Raw genomic sequence first — 5,470 nt, forward strand, 5'->3', positions numbered from 1 at the left:
TCTCCTCCTTTTCATGATTATGCACTTCCTGCAAATGGTTAGTAATAGAAGACAAAAACATAGCATGTTGCTTCTTCATGTCCTCCTCTATTTTACTTTCAGCATTGCAAGCAAGTTGTAACAAATGAGAAAGAGATGTATATCTTTGACAATCAAGCATGTCCTGAATTTCTTTGTTAAGCCCACATAAAAACCTCAATTCTTTAGCTTCTTCGCATTCATCTAAACCACAACGTAATAAACAAGCTTGCATATCATGATAGTATGAAGTAACAGTTCTGGTATCTTGTTTTAAACATTGCAGTTTGTTGAACAAAATGTCAGCATAATACATGGGAACATAAACATCTCTGAAATATCGTTTCAGGTCTTTCCAAGATTGTGGTATTTTGTTATGCCTACAAAGATGTTTCCAATCATTAGAAGCATGTTTAATTAAAACACTAGAGGCACACATAACCTTTTGTTTCTCCGACAAGACATGCTTTTGAAATTCACTATCAACCGCTAGCTCCCAATTAATGTAAGCACGAGGATCATAGTCTCCCTCGAAATAAGGCAGTGCAGATTTGATCTTACCTAGAACATCATCACTTACCTCATAATGGTCATGTTGATCCCTCCTCATGTCTCGACGAAGATGTCGATGTTGAGCGCAGCTATCCCCAATTATCTTGCGTATCCCTGCCATTGTTAGTAGAAAACAAGAAACATACACAAAAATATGCGCGTTCCTATTAACTACTAGGTAGTGGCAGCTCAAAAATCGCACACACTCAAGCTTTTAACCAAGCTCTTACAAGATCTTACCAATGCAAGTGGAATGGTGACATACACCGACTCAACCAAGCACCCCAATGAAGGTTGGATGTATCGATGCCTTGGCAAACACTTGCGGTACAACTGTAATCAAATATGTGGAGCTCTGGGTAGGCTTAAATATGTAGCAAAGGAATAGCAAATGCTCAAATCAGATAATGCAAAGTTGAATAATTGTTCAAAGTCAAGTACCGTGCTGGTCCTAGGCTAGAACGTACTAGAGACGCGAGCCTAGACACAAACAATACCACAAGATAGCACTAGGAACAACTCATGCACAACTCTGATATATGAAGTTCAGCTCAAACATAACAGTATTTTCTCTTTTCTTTCTTTCTTCTTTCTTCTTTTCTTTTTTTTTCTTTTCTGTTTTTTTTGGTGCGGCTTTTTTTTTCTTTTTTTTTGCACCTTTCTGCCTTTTTTTTCACTTTTTTTCTTGATTTTTTTTAACAAAAACTGACTCAAGGACCTTAATGTAAGATTACAGGGACTCAAACATAAATATAAAATTTATAGGGACTCAAATGTAAAAGTCTAAACCCAAAATTAAAATTATACAAAAAATGGAATGCTGAATTTATGCCGGTTCCGTTTTTCCAAACAGATCTCGAAACCGACACCAAACAAAAATTCGCCAAGGTGTTTGACACAACTCGGAACGGTGGAAGAGAGGGAGGGAGTCGGACTCGGCCAAAGGGGCGAGTGGGACTCGGCCAGGAGGTGGAGTGGATGGCAGCCGAATTTGGTGTATGGGATAAAAAGGAAACTGATTTTTAACCAATCCAATCTACTATATCTTTCCAAAACAAACTTGACTACTTCCAAAATCAGATATGGTAATTCACCTTCCTCCTCTCGTGCACGACACAGGCACGGCCAAAACAAACACACACAAGGATCGGTAAACTCTAGATGCAACTCAAGAACTCCAAAACTAACCGACAGAAACTTCTGAAAACTACAAAAATAGAACCGTGGCAGCGAGCCGATTCCGTTTTCGTAGGTCCCGACAACAACAGAGACACGGTGGCAGCGACGACTGTGGTACAAAACGTGACCAGAACTCGAAACTCTAAACGAACTAGACGCTAAGACCAGCAACACGACGTGACGATGCAACACAAAATTCAACAAAGCAAAAACTGAAAAGAACAATGCAATGGCACAATATGGCTAGGTAAATGATACGAATTTTTTTGTATGGCTATTTTCTGGTTATAGGAAGATAAAAACTCACCGAGCAACGAAAGCTCTGATACCACCTGACGAACCCTGAGTTCCTCTCAACACTCAAGGCTGTTGTTGGCCCGATCTTTCGGTGAGTTGTGATAACTACGATTTGGGAGAAACGTTGACGATCCGACTACAACCGTACGAGACGTTGTGTTGCGCCTTAGCGATCGATACACCTCTCCGTGGGTTGCTGATCTTGCCGGTGCAGATCAACCCTATTCCTGCATGCAAATCGAAGAAACAAGCAAGAACAAGATAAAAGCAATCTGATATTGCAAATAGGAATTTAATACAAATGATAAGTTGGGGTTCCGAAGAACAAGCAGACGGACGGTCTAGCCGACACGCGCGCTGCAAGCAAGTAGCAATGGCTAAACTTTAATCTAACAAAACCCGAGAAACCCTGAAGGGGTAACTAGCTATATATAGGGGTGGGAGGACGACCTAGGGGTGCCTAGGGTCGTGCTCCACCAGCTTGGGGCGCACCCCACATGGGCCCCACCTGGGCCGGGGTCCCAAATGAAGTTACAAGCCCATAGGCCCATTATAGGTGATGCAACACCTTGTTCCTGTGATTCTGGCCACACGAGATAGAATTCAGAGAAGAGGCTGGATCCGTTAGAAAGAGGGCTCCGAGAGCTTTCCATCAAGTACTCACGGGCCAAAAACGGAGGTCGTATGCAGATTCGGTGGCCGTTTGAAGTCAGCAGTGTAGTAGGTGGCCGAATCGGATTCCAGCACTTGGAGTACTTGATCTCGATATCTTCTTGTTCATCCATGATGTGAGCAATGGTTGCATCCGTGGTAGCCATGGTCACATCAATAGGTAAATCCTATGTGTAACATATAATAATCTTGGTTGATGATATATAATTTCAACGTGGAGGTAGAATCAAATAACAAGTCAAAGCTGTAGCAAACCACCGCTACGTTTACTTGCCTTCACCGATGGCGAGATGAACTCTAGTTGCATTCCGAAGTGGCATCACCTGAAGAAACATTGACTCAGCCTCAAACAACACATATAATCATTCAAGAATCACACATTCACTTTCTACGCTGGGAACCCACCCCAAACAACATAAAGCAAATTACCAATAATCTTCCTATAAAAGCAGCATAGATTAACAATTGATATCTCCAATTCTACATCACATAACACGGCAAAATATACCATTCTTTACATCTACAGAACAAGAGTTACAACTTTCATTTAGATAAAAAAATTGAATTCTTCCATTTATCTGGCCTAAAACACGGCACAAAACAGAGAACTGCATCTGCCCAGAAAACTGTGCAATAACCATTCAAAAGAGCACTGACAACAAGCAACAACATAACATCTAACAATTTTTATATAGGAGGTAGATCACAACATATGCTACAACTTTTGTAAATACAAGATTCTCTGATTCTATCATTAAGATCCTCTAAAAACCCTATGAACCTCGACTACAGAAAAATGCATTGATATTCAGACAGCCAACTTCAGAAATCGATACCTCCTAAACCACTTGAAATAAACTCATGCCATTTGGTCCGAAGATAGATCTACACGTTATCTAAAACTTTTGTATAGAGACTTTTCGCAGGAAATCCCATTATTTTGGCCAAAAAGGCAGCCAAGTCAGAACTGCGCAGGGTGGCAGATCAGCAAAAAAACCCGGTTGAGGAATAAATCGGTGGATCCCCAAACATACTCGCTTCCAACACTTGATCTAAACCCTGATAGAAAACCAAAACAGGGGGAAAAGATCATGCATTGATACCTAGGCCTCCATGGGCAGCGGGTAATCAAACCCCACATTTCCATCTTCACCTCGATTTCCTCTGCTTCCTTCTTTCCCTTTCTTCTCCTTCCCTTCTTCCCAGGTCTGCAGCAGGGCAGGCATGGGGGAGGTCGACCAGAGGGGGAGGTGGGCGCCCCAGGGTACCAAATGACGGCTAGGGGGAGGTGGGGGGGACCTCCTAGGGTTTTGGGGTGTGGAGGGGGCAGCTAGGCCTTGTGCTGGCTGAAAGCTAGCCCAGCTAGCGAATAACTATTGTTTTTCTTCTAATTTCAAACACCAGAACCTTACGAACTTCCAATATATCCTCTATGGTATTCTATTTTTTCTAGAGCATTACAGTCCAGGTGATCGCGGGACATCGGGGTGAGTCCATTGTAGAAGTTCTGCAGGATTAGCTAGTCCTCCATCCCATGATAAGGACAGGCGGCCATGTACTCCTGCAGTCGTTCCCATGCTTCAGGAATAGACTCATCCCTTGTCTGCTGGAAACTTGAAATCCTTCCACGAAGGGCATTGGTTTTGCCTATCGGAAAGAATTTTGAGAGGAATGTCGTAGAGCATTTGTCCCAGGTGTTGACAGCAGCACGGTTGGCATAGAACCACTGCTTCGCTCTCCCAAGAAGGGAGAATGGAAACAGCCTTAGCCTGACGGCGTCGGGACTGATGCCCTTGATGGTGTATGTGCTACAGATCTCCAGGAACTGTTGCAGATGAGCATTGGCATCCGCATTAGGCTTTCCACAGAATGGGCTAGCCTGCGCCATCGTGTTGAGGCTGGACTTCAAGTCGAAATACACGTCCCCTATGTTGACCTGCGGGCCAATGGCCACATTGTCAGCAGAGGGAGCAGCGAACTTGCGGAGAGTCTTGTTAGCCATAGTCTTAAAGGTCGGTGGCGCTGGTACGGCTGGTTTCTTTGTCGGTAGAGTTTTCTGTGGAGCATCGACTCGCGGCCTGACGCTCCGGAAGAAAGCTTCTGGATTTTCTTTGAAGTTTTCCGGCAAGTTGAAACCAGTCATGCACTACCCTGTTTTCACAACAAAAGTGAAAACAACCAAGGTTAGCCTGCAAAGGAAAATGATTATACAGAGGTAAATATAAAGTATTAGTTCAGGTAATCTCTATTATGAATCTTCCCTGGCAACGGCGCCAGAAATGCTTGTTGGTATTTCTTAACGTCATTACTAGAAATATAATTCCCAGCAATGGCGCAGAAATACCTCTGATATATTATGGTTACAGAGTTCATCCGCAAGCGTGTTGACGATCGTTATCGATCAGTTGCGACCATCAATATTACCAAAATAGGGGAGAACTAGTGATGCTTGCAATGCATAAATCTGTTAGAATAATAATATTCCACTAGTATTAGGTATACTAACCTTTTGCAGAGAATGACAATAAAGTGGAGGAGAATCAACATCAACTCAGAAGATAAATCAATCGAACGGTGTCGAGAACCAGACTTATGTATGATTGGGCCAAGAACTCAGAAATAACACTACACATTGTGCCAAAATTCAAAAGTCTACGAAGGAGGACAACAAAGGAGGCCGCAAGCCAAAGATGGGCTGGGTTGGGTCAGCCCATGGTTCGGCCGAACCTCCCGTGGCGCTGATGGATGCAGG

The 5,470-nt window shown here is 43.1% G+C and overlaps 1 non-coding gene across 1 annotated transcript; it reads left to right on the top strand.

Moving 5' to 3' along the window:
• Nucleotides 1-4,247: 4,247 nt before the first annotated feature.
• On the top strand, nt 4,248-4,354 carry LOC112938850 (small nucleolar RNA R71). The gene has a single exon (XR_003242169.1). It is a non-coding gene; the product is annotated as a small nucleolar RNA R71 (small nucleolar RNA).
• Nucleotides 4,355-5,470: the final 1,116 nt, after the last annotated feature.

This window comes from Oryza sativa, chromosome 4 (genome assembly GCF_034140825.1).
Source record: "Oryza sativa Japonica Group chromosome 4, ASM3414082v1".
Classification (NCBI taxonomy): Eukaryota; Viridiplantae; Streptophyta; class Magnoliopsida; order Poales; family Poaceae; genus Oryza; species Oryza sativa.